The sequence below is a fragment of the Lynx canadensis genome, chromosome D4 (assembly GCF_007474595.2).
Source record: "Lynx canadensis isolate LIC74 chromosome D4, mLynCan4.pri.v2, whole genome shotgun sequence".
Classification (NCBI taxonomy): Eukaryota; Metazoa; Chordata; class Mammalia; order Carnivora; family Felidae; genus Lynx; species Lynx canadensis.
Genome location: NC_044315.2, coordinates 74,505,571 through 74,531,910, shown reverse-complemented (window position 1 = coordinate 74,531,910; position 26,340 = coordinate 74,505,571). Strand labels below are relative to the sequence as shown.

Here is a 26,340-nt window from a genome sequence, read left to right as displayed (position 1 = left end):
TTTTATTTATTTTTGAGAGACAGAGAGTGAGCAGGGAAAAGGCAGAGAGAGAGGGAGACACAGAATCTAAAGCAGGCTCCAGGCTCCAAGCTGTCAGCACAGAGCCCAATGTGGGGCTTGAACTCATGAACCTCGAGATCATGACCTGAGCTGAAGTCAGATGCTTAACCGACCAAGCCACCTAGGCACCCCTTTAAACTCTATCTTTAAATATAGTCATAATCTGAGCTATTGGCTGTGAGGACTTTGACACACAAGCTTGGTGGGGGGGGATCAACTTCACCCCAGAACATCAGTTATATCATGCATCTGGTGCAGTGTTAGGCATTAGTGAGCACTCCAGAGGTGGTCCCAGGGGCGCCTGGGTGGCTCAGTCGGTGAAGCACCCAACTTCAGTTCAGGTCATGATTGCATAGTTCATGGGTTCAACCCCGAGTCAGGCTCTGTACTGAAAGCTCAGAGCCTGGAGCCTGCTTCAGATTCTGTGTCTCCCTCTCTCCTTCTCTCTCTCTCTCTCTCTCTCTCTCTCTCTGTTCCTGCTCTCTCTCCGTTCATGCTCTGTCTCTCTCTCTTAAAAATAAATAAACGTTAAAAAAAAAAAAAGAAGAAGAAGCAGTACCAAAGGTGAGGGTAATGATAGAGACAATGACCCTCCAGCCTGGGAACCACTGTGACAGGGTGACAAGACACAGCTCAGGAGCCATTGGGAAGTCCTTCCGAGTCAATGGGAAGTCCTGGGATTTGGAAGTCAAGGCACCTAATGAATTTGTGCATCCATGAACTTTGGAGTCAGAACCACGTGGGTTTGGACCCTCATGACAGCAGTGAGCAGCGGAAGAACTGAGCAAATCATCCCACAGAGCCAAGCTTCCACTGCCCTCATGTATGGAGGTGACAACTGACGAGACCCTGACAGGGAAAGAGCTCTTTCCTCCTCCTGTTAAGTAGGAAGACCAATCCAGCCACCTACCCATAATGGCCAGCCACTCTCAGGGCCTCCTCGCTCCAGCTCTTGACCGGGAATAACAATCCCAGCCCCACAGGGTCATCGTAAGGTGGAAATGAGGCAAGATGTGTGAACCTGCTTTGTAAGTGCAGAGTGCTCTGTACAGGTCAGCTGGTCGTCTCCTTTCAGGACGCATCGCGTCAGAGGTCTTCGTGAGAGGGTGCTCACACCCACACAGCCGATTCCAAGAAGAAACACAAGAGGTGGGGGCCGCGTGGTTTTGTCCCTCATGACTCACAGAGGCCCCTCCCGCCAGCTATTCAAATCCTGTGGCTACAGCAGCTGTGCATTTTGACTATTCGACCAAGTTTGCTAACCACTCCCTAAGGCTGCACCTCACACCCACTCTTCTCTGGCCCAGAGGGAGGGGAGGGCCAAGGTGGCTGGGGAATTTATTCCAAAGCAATGCAGCTGCTTCGGGGAGGGGGGGGGGGGCTGCCAACGGTGTGAACTGGAAAGTCGGGAGGGGGCACGAATTTTCTGGTCCAGGAGGGAAGAGTGGATGCCCGTCTCTGACAGCAGAATGTCCAAGTAGAAAAGTCCAGGAGGTGGCAGGAGATGCTGGGTAGGGGTCAGAGGAAAATGATAAACGATGAGGCTACAATTGCAGAAATGAGAGTCAGAGCGCAGAAAAGAGAAGAAAGAGGGGGAACAGGAGAAAAGGAGGGGAAGGACAGGGAGTAAAGGGGGAAACCTCCGAGAAGGCTAACACTCTGGATCTCAGGAAGAAAAGGAATCCGAGTGTTGACAGATGAAGCAGCAGGGGCGAGGGGAAGAGCAGAGCAGAGAGGGGCTGGGAGGGGTCTCAGCTCTGGGGCTGGAACAAAGACCACAGGCTGGGTGGCTTAAAGAACAGAAGTTTGTTTTCTCACTGCTCTAGAAGCTGGCGTCTGAGGTCCGTGTGCCAGCATGGTGGGGTTCTGGGGAGGGCTCCCCTCTTGGCTGGCAGAGGGGTCACCTTCTTGCTGTGTCCTCGCGTGGTGGAGTCTGCTAGTATCACTAAGTCTATTAGATCCAGGCTCCACCCTTAAGACCTCATTTAACCTAATTACTTCCCTAATGGCCCTGGCTCCATATACTGTCACATTGGGGGTTAGGGCTTTAACATATCAGTGGGGCAGGCGGGGGGACATCATCCAGTCCAGAGCAGGAAAGTAGACATGGCATAAAAGAAGGGAGCCAGTGGCTCAGGTGGGAAGTCCTGGCATCACACTGGGCCTAGAACACACTACCGAGAGTCTCCACCTGGCAGGAAGAGCCCTGTGTCCAGACCTCTGCCTCTGCGCCTCCAGGAGGTGGAAGAGACAAGCCCCTTCCCCTCTCTGGTCTGTTTCAGTGTATCTACATTGCAGGAGGGATAGGAGGGGATCCCATCCTACAAGATCCCCAGGATACTACCAGGCCGTCACCTAAGGGATAAATGCCTCTGGGGCTCAAAGAAGAGTCTGATTGTTTTCAAACAGGCCCATTCAAGGTAAAAAGAAGGGAAGGAGGTAGGGCAAAGTTTAGAGGCTTGAGCCCTCCCTTGAGAGCATGGGAGCCGGTCTCAGTTGGCCCCTGGGGCCCACCGGAAGAAGTTGCCTCCCGAAGGCTCTGTGCTTTGAGGGAGGGGGAGTAGGACGGTGCGTTTCTCCCCACCCCACCCCCCCCACACACACACACCCAACTCCTTCTCACTGCAAAATAAGAATGTGTTTGGGTGGTGTTTAACTTTAATTTTGAGAGCCACCGTCTTCTAAAAAAAAAAATGGCCTTCAGAGCCAAGACTGACGCTCATTTCTTTGCATGTTTAATTAGGGGAAGGCTGTTTCCCTGATGTGACTCTGTGGGTCTCAGGCTGTTGTTCATCCCGCAGTCTGTCTGGAGCCCACGACTATAGGCCCAGGCCATGGAAGGGCCTCAGCAATGGGAGAGATGGGATGGGCAGGGTTGAGGCTGCGGGGAGCTGGAAGGGCATGAGAAGCACAGAAGAAGAGCATCTCAATGAGCCGGTAGGTGGGTGGGAGGGCAGGTTTGGAAGGCTTCCCGGAGGAGGTGACATCTGAGTTGGGAACTAGAGGAGGAGTTCTACAGGGGAGAGGATGGGGTGGGGGGAGCAGGATTCCAAGCAAAAGCCTTGGAGTGAGAGAAAAACTCATGCACTGGAGCCTGTTCCAGGTTCAGGGTGGAAGACAAGGCAGGCTGGCCGAGCCAACACCCATAGAGCCCAGAAGGCTGTGGTGAAGAGCGGACTCTTTCCCGAGGGCAATGAAGCAACTATAGAGTTTGAGCAGGAAAGTAGCTTCATCTGGCTTGGTTTGTTCTTACCTTGTATGTTTTGAGGAGGTGGCAACGAGACCTTGCGTGTAGGCAACATATTCATGGCACTATTCCTCATCCGCCTTTATGAGGTCCCCCTGTTTTGAGTCCCCTTTTTTGTTGAGGTGAAAGATTTTCACTCTTCAGTTTCATCAGGCCTTTAAGGCACACATGAAATGAAGTTCCAACAGCTGTCTTGCAGAAGATAATGAAAAGCAAAAATTACCTATCCCGTTTTATAAAGCTATCATAACCTTGATGCTTAAACCTGATAGCGATGGCACCATAATATAAAACGTAAGACAAATTTAAATGTGGCCACAGACTTTTTAAAATCTTACATGGAATGCTAGCAATTTGGATTCAGCAATGTTTAAAATCCCTTATGATTAAATATTACCACAAACATATTCCTTCAGATAATCCATGAACATAATTTAGCTATTACGAGATGAACTGAGGGCCCCCCAAGCCCCAACATTCACATGTTGAAGCCCGAACCCCCAGGACATTAGAATGTGACTGTATTTAGAAATAGGGTCTTTAAAGAGACAATTCAGCTAAAATAAGGTCATTAGGGTGGGTCCTAATCCAACAGAATCAGTAATGTTATAAGAAAAGAAAAGAGGGGCGCCTGGGTGGCTCAGTCGGTTAGGCGTCCAACTTCGGCTCAGGTCATGATCTCACGGTCCGTGAGATCGAGCCCCGCGTCAGGCTCTGTGCTGACAGCTCAGAGCCTGGAGCCTGCTTCAGATTCTGTGTCTCCCTCTCTCTCTGACCCTCCCCCGTTCATGCTCCGTCTCTCTCTGTCTCAAAAATAAATAAAACATTAAAAAAAAATTAAAAGAAAAAAGAAAAGAAAAGAAAATGTGAACACAGACAGGTACAGAGGGAAGAAGTTATGAAGGCCATCTACAAGCCCTCAGAAAGACCTCAGAAGAAACCAACCTTACTGCCATCTTGACCTTGGACTTCTGACCTCCAAAATTGTGAGAAAATAAATTTCTGTGGTTCAAGCCACCCAATCTGTGGGATGTTGTCATGGCTACCCTAGCAAGTTCATATAATAAATATCACAGTAAAAGATCGAAGTAGAAAGTCCATATAAACATGTCAGCAAATACAGTAAAAGCAATCACTAAAACTCAACCCTTTTTTAAAACACTCTTTGAAGGATAATATGCCTACAGAAAAGTATGCAAATCATAAGTGTGCCATCGGGGCTCCTGGGTGGCTCAGTCGGTTGAGCGTCCGACTTCGGCTTCAGGTCATGATCTCGCGGTTTGTGGGTTCGAGCCCCGCGTCGGGCTCTGTGCTGACAGCTCAGAGCCTGGAGCCTGCTTCAGATTCTGTGTCTCCTTCTCTCTCTGCCCCTCCCCCACTTGCGCTCTGTCTCTCTCTGTCTCTCAAAAATAAATAAATGTAAAAAAAAAATTAAAAAAAAAAATAAGTGTGCCATCAATGGATTTCCATCAACCAAACACACCTGCACAACGAGCACCTGGAATCAGGAGACAGAATGTACAGTTATCCCAGATGTGCCCTCTAGCCCCCTTCAAAACCAACAGGCCTATTAGCTTCTGAGTCATTTCCCATGCAAATTCATATGTTGAAGCCCTAACCACCAGGTTTACTGGATTTGGAAATAGGGCCTTTAAGAAGGTAATTAATGTGGGGCGCCTGGGTGGCTCAGTCTGTTACGTGTCTGACTTTGACTCAGGTCTTGATCTCACAGCTCATGGGTTTGAGCCCTGTGTGAGGCTCTATGCTGACAGCTCAGAGCCTGGAGCCTGCTTCAGATTCTGTGTCTCCCTCTCACTCTACCCCTCCCCTCTCATACTGTCTCTCTGTCTCTCTCTCTCTCTCTCTCTCTCAAAAATAAACAAACATTAAAAATTTTAAAAAAGAAGGTAATGTTGAATGGGGTTATAAAGTGGGGCCTTAATCTAATAGGACTGGTCCTTATAAGAAGACAAAGGGACACTGGGGAGAAAGACACATAAAGAAAAGGCCATGTGAGGACAAAGCAAGGAGGTGGCCATCCACAAGCCATGGAGGAAGCCTCAGGAGAAACCAGACCTGCCCACACTTCCATCTTGGACCTCCAGCCTCCAGAAGTAAGAGAAAATAAATTTCTACTGTTTAATCCACTCAGTCTGCGGTATTTTGTTTTGACAGCCTAAGAAGACTCATAAATACAACGCCTCTCTCCTGTTTAATTTTTTTATTACTTTTTATTATCCCCCCACCACATGGTTGTATACCAAACTCTTTAAAATAATTACCTACTGTGGCATAAGAAGGAAGGTAATAAAAAGAATAGTGCCTGACACACAAGAAGATCTGAAGTAGCATTAACTGATACAGCAGCACTGAGTGAACAAAGCAAGACACAGAATGGATTTAGGTTCATTTAAAGCACAGGTGTGCACGTTCTGGTAAAAAAAAAAAAAAATCTGTGCACACGTGTTTTCAATTTGCCCAAACAACCTATGCAAAGACATTATTCAAAGCTAACTATGTTCCAATTCATTTCTGGTTTTTTTTTTTTTTCAAGTCATTCTTACAATTATTTAGAATGTATCCATGTTGGTGCGTGTATAACTAGTTTGTGGATTCTGGCCACTGCATAATATTTTCTCTTGTGCCTACACCATAGTTTACTTTTCCATCCCCCGCAGTGGTATACCCCAAAGAGCTCCAGTCATCCGACTGCCAAAGGCAATGCTGCCATGAACATGTTTGAAGTCCGCCCCTTAAGACCTGGGTAGAGGACCTAGGAGCTCACCAGTGCAGATGGATACATTTCTCATCTACATTCTGCCTTGTGGCTCTCCCGGAATCATGATCTCAGTCTACACCCCACCAATGGTGTGCAAGAGTCCCAGGTTCCCCACAGCCCTGGGAACACTTGACCTTATCCAACTTTCCACCTTTGCCAGTCCAGCCAGTAGAAAATAAACAGCTTAATATTATGTTAATTTGTAACCGTTCACTGTTGTGTTAATTCGTATCTAATCCTTAGTGCCTTTGAGCAACTCTTCAAATATTTATGAGCCATTAAGTTTTCCTTCTCTGTGAATTGCTTATTTGTACAGTTTGCCCAAAAATTCTGTTGGGTTCCTTGTCTTTTCCTTAACAATTTATGGGAGTACTTGAATATTCTGGGTTTTAGTCACACGTAGGTTTTAGAGGTGGCACCTGCTGATGACAACAGGATTTTGCAATCTAAGCACCATTGACATTTTGGCCAGATACATGTTCATCAGGGGTTTGTTCTATATAATGAAGGATGTCTAGCAACACCCTTGGCTTCAACCTGCTAGATGCCAGTAGTACCTCCCACCCAGCTGTGACAACCGAAAATGTCTAGATGTTGCCAAATGTCCTCGGGGAGGAAACAAAATCACCCTCCCTCCCCCCATTGAGAACCACTGGTCTATAGGTTCTTTCCATTAGATTCTAATCCCATTGATTAGAAATCCATAATTTTGATTAAAAACATAAAATTCATTCAACTTTGTGTTGTGTGGGTTTTGTTTGAAAAGACTTCGTCACCCTTAGGTTACAAAAGTCTCCACCTGTGTTTATCCAATCAGCTTTATTTAACTTTTGTGTTCCAGGGAAAGTAATGATCCCGTTTTATGCTGATATATGTAGTCAGCCAGTGTTCCAAAGCCATCTAGAAGTCATTGGAGCCTTTCCCATTGATCTGTGGATCAGGCTCCCTCTAGGCGTGGTCTATCTCTGAGCTCTCTGCCACCTTCCATTGGTCTGTTTCCCTGTCCTTCAGTCAGAACCCAGTAATTCTTCTATGACTTTTTTTTTTTTAACAGTTGATTTTATTTTTTTTTATTTTTTTTTTCAACGTTTATTTTATTTTTGGGACAGAGAGAGACAGAGCATGAATGGGGGAGGGGCAGAGAGAGAGGGAGACACAGAATCGGAAACAGGCTCCAGGCTCTGAGCCATCAGCCCAGAGCCCGACGCGGGGCTCGAACCCACGGACCGCGAGATCGTGACCTGGCTGAAGTCGGACGCTTAACCGACTGCGCCACCCAGGCGCCCCTATGACTTTTTAATATATTTTAATGTCTAGGAGATAAGTCCCTCCTCTCTTTAAAAGCTGACTCAGCTATTTGCAGACCTTTATACTTACTAACTTCAGGATAAGTTTGTCAGACTTCTCAACATATCTGTCTGGAATTCTGACTGAAGTTGCATTAAACTTATAAATTAATTTGAGGAGAACTGACATCGGTGCGATAATACATTATTCTATCATGAATATGAAATATCTCTTCATCTGTTCAAGACTTCCTTTTATGTCCTTGAATTAAATTTAAATGTTTCGTCCATAGAGGACTTGTTGGTTCCCTAATCAGTGAATCCCCAGGTAGTTTTGATAACTCCTATGAATGACATCATCCTTTCCATTGTATCTTATGGTTGGTATTTGCTGGTATGGAGACATGTTACTGATTTTTAGTAGTTGATCTTATGTCTGGCGATCTTGCTGAATTCTCTTATTTGTTTTAAAAGAGGGTTATAAATAAACATTTAAAAAAATTTTTTAAAGAGGGTCTGCTGGTTCAGTTGGCTTTCTTCGTAGACGATCAGAGCCCTTTGTCCCTGTGCCCCACTGCAGGGACAGCTTTGCTGATGACTGGGCCCCTGTGTGGGACCAGCGGTGGCCCAGGCTCACACTCCAGGCTCTGGCTCTTCAGCTTGTACTCACCAGCTCAGCTGTGCTTCCAGGGTGCCCTCATATCAGCGACGAGGACACAAAGAGCCACACAGAACACGTTTTGAGTAGTGACATCACGTAACTATCACAGAAGCGAGGGCAGCCAGGAATTCTTTGAGCTCTAAAGCAGAACTCATCGCGGCCGCCTTACACCTAAGAAAGTCACAAAGATTCCTAACCATTGTGGGAGGTAACACATTGAGTCCAAAGGGAGATAGGAAACTCCCTGCTAATCAGGACAAGGAGTGCTCCTGCAATTAATTCAGAAGGAATTCTAAACAACCCAGTGTCCATCAACAAAAGAATGAATGAATTATGGTATATCCACGTGGTGAAATACTATACAGCAGCTAAAAATGGGTGAACAAAGCTATTCCTACATAAAATATCATGCAGAAAAACACACGCAGCATGACCTAATTTCACATAAAGGACCGCAAAGCAATGCTATGTAGATACATACATGCTGATGCAGTCAAAGTATAAGAGAAATGACTGGGGCTGATAAAGACCTTATTCTAGGAACTCGTTTCTTGTTGGGTGAAGAGGTGATGGGGAGATGTAATAGGGAACAAATACCCAGGGGTTTCCACAGTATTGGAAATGTTTTGTTTCTCAGGATAAACTGGATACACCCATCTCAGGGGATTCTTGGGCCTTTTTGCTTTTTAAAATATATTTCCTAATATTTCTCTGTGCACCACGTTTATGCCCAAAGTTGGGGGCTCGAATCACAGTTACCGTGTTTGTGAACAAATCTGTCTCCCCTGCTGAGGTGTGCGGATACAACTCGGAGGCCAGAACCACCCAGCTGCAGAGGCTCCCAACCACCCCACCCCCCTCCTCCAACACTGGCTGGGGGAGTAATTTTGTTACATAGAAACATAAAAACAATTACAAGGAAGCACTGAGCATTCTGGAGCAAGGCAGGGACACCATGAAAGTGGGATCTTTACCAGGCTACCCTGTAGCCCCCAAAGGCCAAATAGCTGAATGTACTTTTGATCTGCAAAGCCTTAGGTGGTTAGCACAAACCCAGAAGAGCCTGCAGCCCCAGACTTTGTGGGCGGGGCAGGCTCAAGTCAGTAATTTCAGTGCAGCCTCTGCCCACCATGCTTGGTGAACTCTGCACTTTTTGCAAGCAAACCTATTTGTCTCAAGGGGACACCCCCTGAGGACAAAAAGTAGACCTCGGGCTTCTCTGCAAACCTCCAGAACTCAGTTGGTCAGAGGAAAGGAGTAGCTGATGGATGCTGCTTCCAAGGACATGAGGAAAACATCCCCATCCCGGCCAGGAGGTGCTGTGCAGCGTAAAGGACCAGGTGGCCAAGAATGGAACCACACGCCCCTAACGTAGCAGCTGTTCTTGCAGCCTGGTAAGATTACTCCAAGTCTGATGTCCCATTTACCATCTCAGACTCATGCTTCCAGTCAGAGGTGAGGGTGGGGTCATGGCGGCTACAGGAACGCTTTTGCAGCCACACCCTTTAGGGAAAAGACCAAGCATTTGGCAAAGCAAAGAGAGCAGTCTTTTCCCCCTGGGCTGTAGTTTCCAAAGCTGATTCCAAAAGAAAGATCTGTGCCAGGTGGAAAATGGGCTTTTCCCTAAAATGAGCTCTTGAAATTGTTCACAAATTGAGCACTCATTAGAGGGAGAGGACAAGGTTGGTGACGGAAATAGGTACAGTCCCCTGGGTGGGAAATGTGTGTGTCTTCATTCCCGTGTGCTGGTAGGAACTCAGCTGGTGCCCATGGGTGGGGGGAGACTTTGCTGGTTAGGCGCAGTGGCCTCAAAACTGAATTTCACTCCCCCGTTTTTGGGGGCCAAGTAGAGGAGAGTGGTCAATTATGTTTGGGCACAGGTCACACTACAAGAAGAAAAAATACCGCCCCCCCCCCCAACAACAGCAAAATGGGGGTTGAGAGAGCTGTTTTTTGTTAACATAGATCAAAATGGAAAGGACAGAGGAAGTCAGAATTTTATGCAGAGGCCAGAAGCCTCAGCTTCATGCCTTAGAAACTCGCTAAGGATTGCCTTCATTTAACGCAGACAGAAAAGCTGAGGTCCAGACAAGGGAAGGCGTGGAGACAAGGTTACACAAAGATTATTGGCAGAGCTGGGAACAGAACCCAGGGCCCCACCCGGAAGGGGAAATACCCATGAGGTGTCTGAGCCTGTGGTTCAGGTAGAGAATGAATGGAAGGGTGAAGGGCTGGGCATCTGTGTTAGCTGCCACTGCCACCCACCCTGGAGGGGACGGCCTGCCCAGGTCCCACACGACGCTGGGGAGGGAATGAGGACTGGAAGCCAGGAGCTGGCCGACCTGGCATCATGTGCACGGGAACAGCATCTGGGTCTCTGGGAATGGAGCTTTCTCCTGTCTGGGTGCACCAGGGACTTCCCCAGAAGCTGGGCCTGGGGACAAGTCAGATTAACAATATGGTGGGCATGCCACTTGAGACAGAAGGGGGCCCTGGACTGAAAGAGAAGGCAGAGAAAGGCAGCAGGGGACATGGCGCAGCACCAGAGAGACGCGGGTATAAATCCCCGCTCTGCACCTTCCAGCGGCGTGACCTTGGGCACACAAGCCTCTAAGCTTCCAGCCCCTCCTCTCTAAAACGTAGACCATAAATATGCATCTTGCAGAGAGCTGAAGATCTGGAAGAAGGCCTTAATGAATGCCATTAACTCCTGAATCCTGAGCTGAACAAAGCAAAGGGAGAAGACACACATGCACGCACACACCTTGTGCCCAAACTGACAAGACTTGCTGCTGGTTTTAGACCGTCCTTCCAGCCGCCGTCATACATAGGGGTCTTCTGAACACATGAAGGTTCTAGACACAGCTTCAGTCTTGAAGGTCACTTAGCAGACTCAGTCCCCAGCTCTCCAACAGACCAAATAAGATCTCAGTCCGTTAGGGAACCAAGACATCCTAGACTCCCCCTTCCCCCTCGTTTAAACCTCCGCCACTGTGCCAATAACGGCATAGAAGACAGCGGGCAAGGGCATGGGTTCTGGTGTCAGGCAGCGCGAGGTTCAAATCCTGCCTCCACCTCTAACTGGCTGGGTAAACTTGGCCAACTGTCCATATCTGTTAAGTCTTCGTTTCCCCATCTGTTAACCTGCAGGAACAATAAATACCTATTTCACCGGGTTGTCAGGAAATTTAAAAGAGGAGAAGTAACTAAAGCACAGTCGGCCAGCGTTTGTGGTGGTTGCTGCTGGCAGACCAACACGCCATGAATTCAGGAAGGCTGTCTTCCCCCGGGGGGGGGGGGGGGGGGGGGGCGGGGGGAGGTGACGGGGTGGGGCGTTGGTGAGTCCTAGAAATTCTGCCTGTGCTGTGGTCCTGAGCAAGTCACTTAACCTCCCCAAGCCTCCCTTTCCCTCTCACGGACAATAAACATAATGCTTTCCAGATCTCAGAAGGCTTCTGTAAAACCCAAGGAAGATCATGGGAATAAAAGAAGTCAGGAGAGTCTGTGGCATGACTGCATGGGGGGATGATCGTTATTCAGATGAGACAGGACACCTGTGATGCGAAAATGCCTTCATCCCACCAGCACCCAGAATGGGCAGAAAAAGAGATGACAATTAGCTAGGAGAAAGGTAACAGGAAATCAAAGGATTTTAAAAGCTTCTACTGGCATAAAATTCACTTGAAGTATAACGTCAGAATTTCATCTGCGCTGGCTTCGTGTTGCTATCTTTCTCTTTCAGCTGAGGCTGGTTTTGTTTTGTTGCATTGCATTCCGTGTTGTGTGTGTGTGTGTGTGTGTGTTTATTTTCCAAGAACATCTGTCTTTTCTCTTTTCTCTCAAATTACTAAACACTGTAAACATTCCGGTTAAGAGCTTTAATAAGTGTATGAGCCTAATCATCCGTATGATCTGTCAGGAGCCAAGATAAAATCCTAGGAGACAACATACATGAGGTATGAAGCAACACTGGCCATTCCCGTGGGTGGGAGAAGAAACTCCAGAGCCACTGTAAGCATCACTTCCAGAAATGTACTGTCTCTCTAGGTCTTGAAAAGTGGCTAGGAGCAGAACACTCTGGGTCACATGGCCCTGGGACTGAACCCTAGTGCTGTGGTTTAATTTTTTTTAAAAAATTTTTCAGTTTATCTATTTAGTTTGAGAAAGAGAGATTGAGCAGGGGGGGAGTAGAGAGACAGGGAAAGAGGGAATCCCAAGCAGGCTCCACATTGTCATCATGGAGCCCCATGTGGGGCTCGAACGACCCCAAGAACCATGAGATCATGACCTGATGAAATCAAGAGTGGACGCTTAACCCACTGAGCCACCCAAGCGCCCCACCCAGTGCTGTGGTTTAAATGGCAAGTGACCTAGAGCCGCCCCATTCGTAAACAAGGATAATCATAGGGTTGTTTCAGGGGTTATATAAATATCTATGCAAATAAAGAGCTTACCCAAGTGCCTGGCACATCGTAAGTGCTCAAGAAATCTCCACCAGAAACTCTGAGGCCTTGGTGGACTTTTCTGATTGTAACTGATATTCCCTTTGGCCTCTCCACAACCCAAGAAGGTCTACAGATTCATTCACACCACCTTAGTGTAGAGAAAATGGAGTCTCAGAGGAGTGCAGGCACTTGCCCACCCAGTCACACTGGGGATGAACACAAATGAAGACTCGTGTCCCAAAAAGGTTGGTTCCACAGGCCTCCAAGTGGGAGGCCAGAGGTGCAAGTCCCCACATGGAATCCACTACTTGGGGAGGAGTTCAAGACCTCATTCTCCTCACGGGACAGTGAATGTGACTCAGTTCCCCTGGCCCGACTCACCCACCTCCAACCTGCTCCCCACACGCAGCGCGGCCCAGTTGATCTCAGTCTCAAGGTGGGCAGGCCCGGCTGCTGCTCGAAAGCCCGGATGTTCTGCCCCACACTTTCCAGGATCTGACGTGTCCATCCGCCGCTCACCTGCTGGGGGAGATCTCTCTGCGCAGACCTTGTCAGCAGCTTTACCGTAAAGTGATCCTCTGTAGCTCCCAGCCCCGGGCCCCGATTAGTCATGTCCCCTCCCATTTCCCTTTGACCCCAGAAATAGGGGAAACCGCTGGCGTTTTTGGAGCCCCACAAGGCCTTGTACGCCTAGGCTGTCAGCACCCCAGACTTCTGAGGGTGGGAAAAACCCCCAGAGCCCATCTTAACCAGGGATGGGCAAATTTTCTCTGTGAAGGGCCGGGTGATAAGTATGTCAGGTTTGGTGTGTTGCATTCGCTCTCCTTTTATTTTTCAAAAGCCCTTGAAGATTATAAAAATCATTCTTACTCAAAGCTACACACAAACGGGCCTCTGACAGAATTAGCCCACAAGGCCATGCTCTGTGATGTCGGATTCATCCAACCCTCCCATTGTACAGATAGAAAAACTGAGGTCCCAAGAGCCTATAGTACATTTGTCCGAGGTCACTCAGCAATCAGGACTGTCACTCACACTCGGATCTGACTCCTGTGCCCCTGTGGCTCTAGAACTGAGAATGCTTTCCTAGCGGCTCCTGAGTGGCCCAGTCAGTTGAGCATCCGACTTCAGCTCAGGTCATGATCTCGTGCTTTGGGAGTTCGAGCCCCGCATCGGGCTCTGTGCTGACAGCTCGGAGCCTGGAGCCTGCTTCGGATTCTGTGTCTCCCTGTCTCTCTGCCCCTCCCCTGTGCATGCTCTGTCTCTCAAAAATAAACATTTAAATAAACATTTAAAACAAAAGCTTTAAAAAAAAGAATACTTTCTTCTTATTGCTTCAAAAATCTGTTAACCCTTAGTTCTTAACCAAAATAATTGATTCATTCCATTTGCAATATTTAATAGTACAAACGCTATATATCAATGCAATAGAAGAAAAACATGTTATTTAAAATCGAAACTGGCTGTGGTTGTTTCTCCTCCCAAAGACAGGTGAAAACATTCCTGCCAGAGGAAAGATACATCTGTGCAGGGCCCTGTTCTCTGGCAGAGTCAGTAGGGAGAGAGGAAGGATAGACTGATACTTCAAAGCCTTTCCTGATTTTCTTGCACTAGTGAAAAGGCAGGTATGGAGGGTGCTGAGGAAGATCGCCATTGCTGCACAGTCTTTATGCAAAGGGAGACGCCCCCTCCCCAGGCCTAAATTGCTCTACTTAATAAAAAAAAAAAAAAAAGAGAGAGAATCAGGGGTTGGTGGGGGCAGGTTCTAAGGATGGGTACAAAGAGGAGGTTAGAGCAGAAACAGGAGAGCAGACGGGCAACGTGGTGCAGACAGAAGGGTGAGATCAAGAAGGTCCGATGCTAGCATTGAGTGACTTGCGTTAATAGGATCCAAGCCCCGTTCACCTCCTTCACACCTCTGCTAGAGTGTGCTCCACACAAAAGCCTCGTATGAGCGCTTTTGCTGTTGTCTTTTGAGCAGATTGAAGAAGATGGGCAGGGGAGAGCGGGTAGACTAAGTCAGCACACACAGAGGCGATCCAAGGGCTGAAAGAACAAATTGAGCAGAGAGAATCCCAGGAGAGGTGGCCAGGAAAATAGAAGCCTCTCCCCACCGCAGAATCACGTGCTCAATATCCCGTCCCCTTCCTTCTTGCCCTCAGAACCCCAGTCCTGTTTGGGGCCACAAAGCACCTGACCCTGTTCAAGATCCTCATTTTCCTACATGCCCTTGCAGCCAGGAAGGTCCAGGAGACACAGTTCCAGTCACTAAGACAGTGGCAGAAGTCTTGTAGGGATTCTGGAAAAGCATTTCTCTCCTGATAAGAAGGTACAAACATGGCTAGCACCACCACGTTCTGTTTTTCTTCCTTCTTTGAACACATACGCTATAGCTCCCCTTCAGGAGCCACCTTACGGTTGCCGGGTAGAACTTTCCACGATGATGGAAATGTTCTATCTTCACTGACTCAATGCAGTAACCACTACCCATTGAAATGCTGCTAACATGACTGAGGAACTGAATTCTTTTTAATTTTTATTTTTATTTAACTCTGATTAATCTAAATTTCAACAGCTGCCTGTGGCTAGGGGCTACTTTACTGGGCAGCGAGGCTAGAATCGTAGGATCTCTGACCCTGATTATGAGCCACCTACCTCCAAACTCATTATATAAGAAAACTAAGTCCCTAATTTTTAGGTCACTGTAAATGGAGTTTTCTGGTACCTGCAGCCAAATGCATCCCAGCTGACACTACCAGAGAGAGTGACCAGGAGAACCCCAGAGCTCCCACTGCCCAGGGATCCTATTCAAGCAGTGAACCTCCTTTTATGTTCATCTCAAAGGACATCAGGTAACAGCAGCGTAGAAGGCTATCCCAAACAGAAGGGTGGAATGGAGTCGTCCTCTCCAAGGCTATCCCAAACAGAAGGGTGGAATGGAGTCGTCCTCTCCCTCGCTCAGATTCTCTTGGACCAAGGATACAAAAGCCTAAACAGCCAAGGCTCAGGGAAGCTGGCAGCCTGAGATCAAAATGAAGTATAGCTATAGAGGTACAGGGAGTCTGCTGTGTCCTGGGGTGGATCCTTTCCCTGCTACATGTACCTTGGGCAGGCAAGTCACTTCCTCTCTCTGAAGCTCATATCCCTCGTGTATAAAGTGGAAGATAATCAAGCTCTTCCTGCCTCGTTCAAGGCAATTACTTGTCGGGCCCAACTTAGAATAGTTGGAAATATATTTCATAGGCAGGAAAGAATGCAGAAGAATGTTCTTGGAAAGACTGGAGGCCTCATAAAGTACCACTACCTAGTCTCAGACACGGAAACACCTAACACCCTGGTCTGGTTGGCTCTTCAGGTCCAGATTCCATCTTTAAGTTGTAGAGAGTTCCATCCGCCTTGCTAAGGACCACATAGGGGAATTGGGGTGGCCTGGAGCTGGAGGAGCCCAATTCTCATAAACAAATATGGCACAGGCACAAGCCACCCACCCTTGGAGGGACCATCTCAGGTGGTACCTAGAGTGACTGCAGATCAGTACCCGCAGGCAGGTGCAACCTAACTGAAACCTCACCACAGTCCCATGGAAGGGATCACAGTGAGTCAGATCTGGACACAGAGTAGGCAGTAGGTTAGCAAGGCTTTTAGGGTAGCTTCAAGGTGGAGAGTTAGGAAGGATGGATCCCCTCCCAGGGAACACAAAGAGAGAAACCAGGGGACAGAGTATTCGTGGGAAAGAGTTTGAACCAGAAAATCAGCTTCTAGGCTGGAAGTAGAGAAAGGTTTATACGTCCTCACTTTCCACCCTTACCCATCAATAATGCCAAAGAGACTTGTATTATAGTTAGCTATATATCATTTAAGGACAATCTCTCTCTCTCTCTTTTTTTTTTTTTTACTTTTTAAATATTTATTTATTTTTGAGAGAGAGAGAGTGAGAGAGAGAGAGAGATCGGGGAAGAGGCAGAAAGAGAAGGAGACACACAATCAGAAACAGGCTCCAAGCTCTGAGCTGTCAACACAGAGCCTGACATGGGGCTGGAACTCGTGAACCATGAGATTATGACCTGAGCCGAAGTAGGACACTTAACCAACTGAGCCACCCAGGCATCCAAGGGCAATCTCTGTTTTAAAGATATATAATCATAACTCTCACAGAAATATAAAATAAACATGTATCAAAGATTTTGTTTATTTATTTCATTAATTAGTGAGGAAACCAGCTGGAGCCCATGACTGGTTTATAGAATCACATATACACAAACCAGAAATGCCGCAGTGAATTCACAAATAGATACACAACTGGCTTATTCCACAGGGGGTGTGGTAAGCCAACTGTATTTCCAACCGGAAAAAAAAAAAAATCATTTGCATATCCCTGGACAAGAACCTTTCGCATTGCTCCTGTTTTGAAAGAGTTGTGAAATAGTTCAAAGGCAGTGAAAGGCACAGAGGCCTCATAGAGACACCTAGTTTTCCACTGCAGACACCCAGTAATCTTTTCGGTCCATGTCAGAGTCATTCACTGTCTTTCCTACAACATCTAGGTCATACCTCTCATGGTGGGATCACCCCTTGAGATGGAGGCCGGCCTTCCAGGAAGTTCAGGCTGTTCTGGAGCCGGAGGAGGGACATAAGCACTAAAGGTGTGCAGAATAGGATTCTCGAGCTAGAAGAACTTCAATACTAAGGACTTTATCTTACAAAAGCAGAAACTGGGGCCAGAGAGGAAAGGGTTTTTCCCAAAGACAGAGCAGAGTGGGAATGACACCTTATCTTCTACCACATATACTCTTTAAGGCACAGGGGTTGACAAAGAAGATGCCAAGGGGCTACTCATTCCCCCTGTCCTCAGGAGGGGAACCCCCGGATCCCTTCCCCCCTTCTTGTGTTCTTTCCCTCCCTCAACCATATGTGCAAAACAGGGGTGGTAATAACACCTCCCTTCCTGTGCTGTGTGATGTGAGGTTTAAATGGCATGATTTAGATTCAACGCCACATAGCAGGTCCTCCGCTGAAATCATTTCCCTTCCTCCTCCTGAGTGGCCTGGTGACCCCAGAGCAGTGACAGGAGCCATTCTGCTTTCACTACCCCTGGGGGGTTGCAACAAAATAGAAAGACCAGCTTCTTGCCCAAGATGAGTCACAGGCTCCTCTCTGGCCCAGATTCGATTAGATTGGAATGGCCCCCAGGCTACAGCTGCATTTCCTTGTGCGGAGTTGGCCCATTAAAATTGATTTTAAGGAGAACACACAAAAAAAGAGCACACAAAAAAATTACGTTTAAAAGTCGTCCCTACAAGGAGGGGCTCTGGGGCAGATGTCAGACGGTGGGTGAGAGAGACGGCTGGGCAGCAGTGGGAACGGGGGACCCAGAGCCCTCGGCACAGGGAACCCACAAACAGAGACACTGAGTCCGTTTCCCAGCAGGGTAAAGTTGCTGTGACCTTCAAACAGCCCGCAGGGCAGGGCTCTGTGCGTCTTCTGGGTCCTGATATGACTGAGCATCCGTCACATAACCGTGTTTTGAGCAACTCGGCCTCAGTTCTCGGCCACATTCTCAATTTCGGGGCATCCCTGATTTCCCTCTCAAGAGGCCCCAGGCTAGAAAGTGGTGGGGTTTTGTTTTGTTTTTTTCCAACATGCACACTCACCCCAATGTGCAGTGGGGCCTTTCCCCTTCTCTGGGAGGAAAGTTGGCAAAAGCATCAAAGTCAGACAGGAAGGGACCCCCAAAAGCTTCGGGATCCAGTCGGCTGGCTTCTGCCGGCTCAACTGGAAAACCGACTGCCGGCAGAGTCCTGGCTTTTCCAGGACTGATCAAAACGGAGAACTGGGATGAACGCCCTTCACCCTTCTCTGACACTTCGGAGTTTACAGAGCGGTTTCTTGTCCCAACCACTTGAGACAATTTGACCCTATTTTGCCAGATGAGAAAACATGCCAGATCTGAAAGCCCATCGAGTTGACTGGGGACACACAGCTAAGCCAAGACTAAGCCCCATATCTTCCATCATAGATGTGAGCTGCAGCAAGGGGGAACTGATGTCAGAGAAGGGAAGACCACTTGCCTGCGGGCACACGGGAGGGAACCGGCAGGGCTGGGACTGGCACCCACATCCCTCCCAGGTCCAAGCTGTTTTCTTTCCACCACCTGGCCTCTCTCCTTGCTGATTTCTCACAACATACATTCTATCTGTGGCCCCATACACATTTCTTCTTAGCGCAAGGACGGCAAATAGATTTCCTCTCAGGTGGATGGGTCCGCAATGGCTGCGTGGAGCTCCTTGTTGAGAAGACCATGGGGACCAGGAGCTCAACAGGGGACAGGACACTTGCTGGGCGGTGTCTGCCATCGGTACTGTAGGTGGACTGGTCACTCTCGATTTCCTGTCCCTGTCCAGACTCTATTTTCACTCCCTTTTCTCCTGCATTGAGTGGCATTCCTGTAGGCAGACCATGAAAGTGGCAGAAACTGTCAAATCTAGAGCTCAGTCTACTCCCTAAGACTGATAATAAGACAAATGGACTTTCAGCTCCTGAGATCTGCCATCTTTAGGAGAATTCCAATCTCTCTTGGAGAAACCAAAGTTCATAGCTTGAGTCACTCTGGGAGATGAATGACTCCCCAGTGCCCCCCACTATGTGAACATAACATAGTTCTCTGTAGTAGAGTGGATGGCTAGTCCCAATTCTTCCTTGCCCTATAATTATTATTAGGACTATGTATCCTTTTTGCTTTGTGACTTGATGTCACCTCTGAGTAGAAAAGCCCATCAACACTGGACTTGTCCATAAGACTTGTTTTAGCCAAATGGGACATGGGTCAAAGTGACAGAGTGCCAGTTCCAAACAAGAGCCTTAAGAGGCATCATATGCCTCTACTCGTATCTCTTATGCTCCTGCTGTTTGCTATGATAAGAGTTGCCCCAAGTAACATCTACCCCTTCAGTTCAGGTGCCTAGAATGAAGACATGGAAAGCAGACCCCAACTGCTGGTCCAAGCTAAGCCCAACAGAGCCACATGAACTGGCTGCAAATCTGTAAGAAAAATGTGTTATTATAAGCCTCTGATGGGGAGAGGAGGGTATTTGCTCTGTGGCATTATCGAGCAAAAATAATAATAAAATACAGACCCTGCCTGCTATTTGGGTATTCCATCTAAAACCTAATCTCAAAATTTAATCAATATTTTTATATCATATAATAAAAAATTGACAATTTTTTTATTTATATAGATTGTAAATTGATACCATGGCATCTAGTTTACACATCAGTCTCTTATGAGTTTGGACAAAACAAGTCTGCTCCTGAGACTAATCACTACTCGGGAGATCTTCAGGGGTTCAAACCAGGGCCAACAACCAGAGATACGAAGAAAGGATTCACATGTAAGAGGATGAAGGAAAGTCCACTCATTGCTGAGATGTTATGGACAAGGAAGGGTTTGGGGAATTATGTTTCCTCACTGCCCCCTCTCATGTCCCTGGGAATGTTCAGGAACAGAAGTTCTCAGACAGCAAGGATAGACCACGTTTGTAAGAGGTGAGAAAGAGTTTAGGCTTCCTTTGCAACAGCAGAATGCTTTGAGCACAATCTTGCATGTATCCTCAACTTAGAAAGTTGATTAGAATTCGAGCTGCTTCCAGCTTACTGTTTTGCTTGAAGCATGTACAAGACCCAGAGCTCTTCCTTTTCAGCCTTTCTCTAGTCTCCTGGCATGATATCTACATGGGTAACATCTCTAGCAGTGGGGAAACTGAGGTCAAAGAAGGGAAAGTGATTGTACAGACTCTGATGAGAAAGCCATGCGAGTTCAGGGTCTCTGAAGACTCACTCCAAACCCCAGCGCCCCAGATGCCTTCCAAACCAGTACTCGAAACGCAGTCAGTTTCATCCTATTTAGAAGAATACAAGATACAGAAAAAGAAGTCATTCATTGTGGCCCAGAAGCCTAGTCCTGGCCATTGTCAGCAAGCAAGGTCGGGACTGTAGATTCTCTCTGAAGAAGTAAAACTCCAGAGGCAAGGTTTCAACTCAAGGAACCAGCAGGTGAATTTCCTGTATTAGAAGGCATCGTTCTGCCCACAGGCATTGTTGTCCCGTGTGAAACAAAGTGACAGGGCCAGAGTCCCTGGGCCACACTCCTTTAGGATCTATTTGCCCTCTGATCAAAGATTTGAGGCGGTCCCGGGAGCCCCTCCATCTCTCAGCTGTCAGCGCTGGGTGAGGACACCTTCAATCTCTTCCCCACCCTGCATTCGTAATAACGTGAAATCACAAACTGTGCACCAAGACAAAGAAGGCATCTCTTCGACATTCCAAAGCCAGCCATGAGGAAATGAAATAGCTATTGCTCCACTTCCCCCTCTCTTCTGAAAGCAGATATAGAAATATGTTGGAAATTAGTCTTCTAGGGACTGGCAAGTCACAGTTTAAAGGGACACGAACTGTGTAGGATGGAGGGTGGTGATCTGATGCAATGCGCAGAGGGCCAAGATGAGGATCCAGTGTTCCAGGTAGAACCCTGAGATGCAGGTGGGCACATCTCTTTCCTCTTCTGGGCCTCAGTGTTTCCCAAAATTTAAGGGTTAGGGAAGGATCAGAAAAGCCTATCTCAGGCATTCAGAATTCAGCTACTCAGAAATCGTCCTGCTTTGGTGCTCTTGCCCTTGACCCTGAAAAACCAATAGGATCTTCAGATGCCAAGGAATTGGATTTAATTTCGCTTGCATTTCAAATAACTTTGGGGTGCCTGGGTGGCTCAGTCGGTTAAGCATGCGACTTTGGCTGAGGTCATGATCTCACGGTTCATGGGTTCGAGCACTGCATTGGGCTTTGTGCTGACAGCTCAGAGCCTGGAGCCTGCTTCGGATTCTGTGTCTCCCTCTCTCTCCATCCCTCCCCAACTCGTGCTCTGTGTTTCTCTCATGCACTCTCAAAAATGAAGAAACATTTTTTTAATTAATTAATTAAAATAAATAAATAAATAAATAAAATAAATAAATAAAATAAAATAAATAAATAAACCAACTAAGCAAACAAAGCATTCACTTTGGGTTGAAGATTCACGGAAACTGCCAGAATCACTTCTACAAAAGAAAGAAAATGACCAAGTGTGTTCATCCTAACACCATCAAAACAAATTAAATTTTTCTCCATCTTTGAGGAAAACATGGTCACGTTTAACTGCTAAATCTCTTGCATCGGCTATTATGAAATTTAAAATCATTAATTTCCACATTAGCGATGTTTTATTTTAATGTCCACACTAACTATCATTTTATGACTTTACATTTTTACTCTGGCCATCATTTTATGACTTACACAAATATTTAAGCACTATTGTGAAAGTATTTGAAACAACTAACGGTAAAGGATCTTCAATATATTGACAACAGAAAACTAAATTACCAAATTTATTAAAAGTATGGGGATTTTCATCTTCTTAAAGAATATATTAATCGGGAGCTCAGACATGAAGACTGAGAGAAAATGTAGCCTCCTCTCTTACTGACAAGTACTGTAGTACTTAGAAATTACCCAAGAAAAGCTCTTGTCTGACTTGCCAGAGGCACCACTGAAACCCAGGTCCTTTGCTCCTTAGTTCAGTTCTCAGGCCACAGCACAACTGTCTTCGTGTTATGAATTGTTCTCTCTGAAAAGGCTTCTTGTCTCCAAAATAGACTCTTCCCAACCCCTAGGTAAAGCTTGTGAAGCCTTTCATAATGACTCACACAGAAGCAAAGATTCCCCGGTGGAGAAGCAAGTCATAATATAAACACTCCACAACCTGGGTCTGTGACGAAGCTCCAGCCCCTACGCGCCATGGGCAGTCCCCAAACCAAGATGGCCCCAGAGTGGCTAACCTGAGAGAGCATTAGAGACTTAGGAAAGTGCCCTCTAGTGTGCCTCCTTTGCCTGTGTGATGGACACAGGTGAATAGAACTTCCTCCCATTGTCTGCCTTTTTTCTCTCTTTTTCCATCCATCCCTCTATCCCTTCAGTTGTCCATCTGGAGTAGATTGGATCCATCAAGGCCCCAATTCTCATCCTGTTCTATGCTCATACCTTTGCCATGTTAACAGTGGAGTGCTCTCCCACTCTGTCTTCGGGTCCTGCCCTGGGACTTGCTTTGGCCAATGGGATATTAGCAGACACATCACAAGCAGAGGCAGGAAAAATTGCCTGCATGTTTTCACTCATTACTTGTGGCCTTTTCCACAAGTGAGAGCTAGCCTGCTGGGATATGAGAGACATGTGAAGCAGAGTCGAGGGACCCCAGCTATATAGTCATGGCCACCCAAACTCATCCTGTAGGTAGCCAACTCCCCAGATGTGTGACCAGGCTGAGCCAGTTTCAACAGAACTGACTAGCTGAGCACCCCAGACACGAGTAATAAACAGGCATTGTCATACGCTACTGAGGTTTTGTGGCTATTTATTACTGAGCACTGCTGTGGCAATAAGTAACTGATACAAGACCCAACAACATTTACCAGTGTCTTATACTTCCTATGCTGAACTCTGAACTACAGAGGAAACTCAGTCCTGGTCTTCTTCTTGGCGTCCCAGTCTACGGGAAAGGACACACAGACCACCGCTTTATCTAGGAGGACCTTCTCCTACCATCCCCTAAGCAGAACTCCTAAGACCTAAATTCTGTCTTCTTAACAACAAGAAAACTGATCTGAAGGCAGAATGAGATAGAATATCATTAAAGACAAGATCCGGGTGCATTTGACAAAATCATTTTTTAGAAAAAAAAAAAAGCCTGTTAAACACATGGCTTTATTCTCTCATATCCAAAGCCCAGAGGTGGGCATTCCAGGAGTTGTATAATGGTCTGCAAAGTCAGGCACTCAGGGTCCTTATCTAGATGCTCCACTATCCTCAAAATGGCTTTCACTTCATCATCCATAATGGCTGCTCAAGTTCCAGCTATCACCTTCACATTCCAGCCAGCAGGATGGAGGAAGAACAAAAGGATGTTTCTAGAAGTCACATAGGACACTACTGCTTATATGTCATTGGCCAGAACTTAGTCTCATAGCCGCCTCTTTGGGCACCAGCATCCCAACCTATATAATGGAGCAAGGGAAAGAGTAGGTCTGCATGTCCTCTTAAGTCCCTTCTGGCACTTTCCTTTTCCAGGATCATACAGTGAAGATTCTGAAGGGGTTAGCCTTCCATCAGATGCTGGCAGAGATACACCTGTTTATACACCCAGGTGATATTTCCCCTTCGGTCTGGAAGCATTTATGGAAAAAAAGACACACATGAAGCACAAACCAATGTCAGATACATAGAGAGAGAGCTATCTAAGCTCTCTCACTGCTGCTCTTCAAGTGATATAGAAGTGGCTGTCTTGGGGGCCGGAAGCTTCTCAGTCTGACCTGAGCTATAACCTTCAGGCACCTAGTCATGGTCAGAGAACAAAGATCTAACTATGCTACTTGACTCCTGCCCTGGACCCAGGACAAGGAAGCTTATGACCCAAAAAGATATAAGAAGGAAGCAGTCAGATACCCAAAATCCAGCCAGGCAACGTTTATGTGGCCCTGTTTAGAGTGAGAAGAGAGAAAAGTACATTTTAATTTACCACCATCGAATTATATAGCCTATGTGTGCACTTTATACAGGGAAGAAACGTTTGCTCGGAGACTGATTTAGGCCTTCTACAGTGTTATAAAGCCTTACAGTTCTGTGATGAAACTGCCTACTCCCTTGTAGGCTGGGACAATATCTCAAGGCTTTCAAATTTTATACAGTAAAAGTGTTTTCCATTTAATATACATAAGAACAGCTTCTTTCAAAAAATGCCTAGATCAACAACTTTGCCTTTATCTACCTGGAAATCATTGTTACTGGATTTGCAACCAAAGTTCTATAAATCTGACTCATTCAATTTCCAACTCAGAAATCCTCTTACTTTGAGATTCAAGTATTTATCTCTCCCCTTGGGAGAAAAAAAAAAATCCAAACATGGCACTGAAACCCAGCACCAGGAGAATGCTCCATCTGCCACAAAATTCATGGCTGTCCTGAATTTTGTATAAAATGTCCGAATAACAAAAACAAAGCGCAACACTAGGTATTGAGTGTTTACCCAGAACTTTGGGTTCAACATCTTAAAGAATCCTTAAAAAACTCAGAGAGGAGTTATGATCCCGTTTATAGGCATGGACATTGAAGCTCAGAGAAGCCATGGTCCAAGGTCACACAGCCGACAGAGGGCTGAGTTGGGATTTCATCCTAGGTAGTTGCTCCAGATCGAAGCACTGAGTACACTACCTGGCACACAGTTAAGACCCATGAGTGAGTCATTATGCTGACTCCCCTTGAAAGTATCCTTGCCCATATTTGGGCAAGGTGGTTGCAAGGTGGGCTTCAACCCCTCATGTCGAACTGACTTATGTGGGAGAAGCCCATAAGCTCTCCTGTGGGGTTCCAGCACCCCCTACCAAAACCAGAGGGTTTGTCTTCTGCTGTTGGTTCCTGAGATGCACTTCATCAGAACGGTCTTAAGAAATCATCTCTTCCATATCCCCAGGGAGTTAACAAACTGTCTTGTGAGTCAGTTATAAGGCTAAGGAAAGAATCATCCTGAAAAGGGTGCCAACTATCTGTGGTCTCAAACCTTCCTTCACAAAGAGCACTTTCTCATTTATCCACTGAGGCCACCGATAAAGCACATTCGGGGGGGGGGCAGATGATGGAAATGGAAAAGTTGCTGTATGTTACATACGGAGGCACCACCCCTTTGATGGTGCTACTTTGCCTATTAGCAGACAGAGAAAATACTGGAAGAATGGATGTGGATACACCAGTGGAGAAATCTACTGATTTAGGAATCTTGAATATCTTTCTTAAAAAAAAAAATTTGTTTTTCTGTAAGAATTTGGTGTTTGCCTTATCTTCTGTCCTCATATAGCTTAGCACTATGTGAGAGTATGTTTCCTTACAACCCCTCTGTTTACATCTTTCAAGCAGCAAGGCAACAATAAGTATAGATTCTTACTCAAACCCAGTTATATTGATGCACCATCTTCCATGCATATATGGCACTGTGCTGGGATCTGCGTGTGCTCTAAGGAGACAGAATAAACGGTATTGCTGTTCAGAGGCCAAGAGCTTGCCTGTTTATCATCCAGTCTACTTACCCCATCCCCTTCCGGGTCAGGTAAAACGATGGAGCTTTGTGAGCATAAAAGCTCACAAAGGGAGCACAGAGATGTGGGTGGCCACATACAGGCAGCCTGGTATGACATCAGGGAAGGTGCAGATCTCCTTCCAAAATACACCACACAGGACAGTGTAACAACTTCATCCACACCGGTTCCTCTTGCCCTGGGCAAGGTGGGAGTTGTGGCTGCCATTTTAGACACGAGCAAACGAGACACAGAGAAGGGAAGTGATTTGCCCTGAGTGGGAAGAGCAGAAGTGTGAATCCACCTAAGGATGAGTAATCTTTGGGGCCATGGACCTCCCAGATGACTTGGTGTTAAGGGGAAAACATCTTGGAAGGAATGGGGGAAGCCCACAATCTGTGTCTGCATTACATGCTACCCTACACTACCCAGGACTCCTTTGACTCTACCCACTCTCCTGCAGGAGGAGGGAGGAAGCATACAGCTCAGCACCAAGAGGGATTGCCCACCAGGAGTTCCTGAGAAGTTTTCTGCCACTGTTGCACAGCTGTCCCAGGTGACAGACACTTGCCAAGGGCATGCATCACCTCTTCCGAAGCTAAGCCCTCTTGGCGGCTGCCCCAAAAGACCCAGAATGAAGCCCTCTGGCTCTGCACCACGGCAAGTAATGCCACTGTGAAGTTTCACTGTAATAAAGAGATGATTCAGTAATGA

General features: G+C 46.8%; 2 long non-coding RNA genes across 4 annotated transcripts in view; one reads left to right on the top strand and one right to left on the bottom strand.

Moving 5' to 3' along the window:
- Positions 1–13,034, bottom strand: part of LOC116738428 — an 18,557-nt gene extending 5,523 nt beyond the window's left edge. For 2 of the 3 annotated variants that reach the window (XR_004344364.1, XR_004344362.1), the window contains exons 1-2: positions 12,864–12,991; positions 3,314–3,495 (exon numbers count right to left, since the gene is read on the bottom strand). This is a non-coding gene — a long non-coding RNA (uncharacterized LOC116738428). The other variant, XR_004344363.1, reaches the window with a different exon arrangement.
- Positions 9,098–26,340, top strand: LOC116738429. Its single transcript, XR_004344365.1, has 2 exons — positions 9,098–9,427; positions 26,090–26,340. It is a non-coding gene; the product is annotated as an uncharacterized LOC116738429 (long non-coding RNA).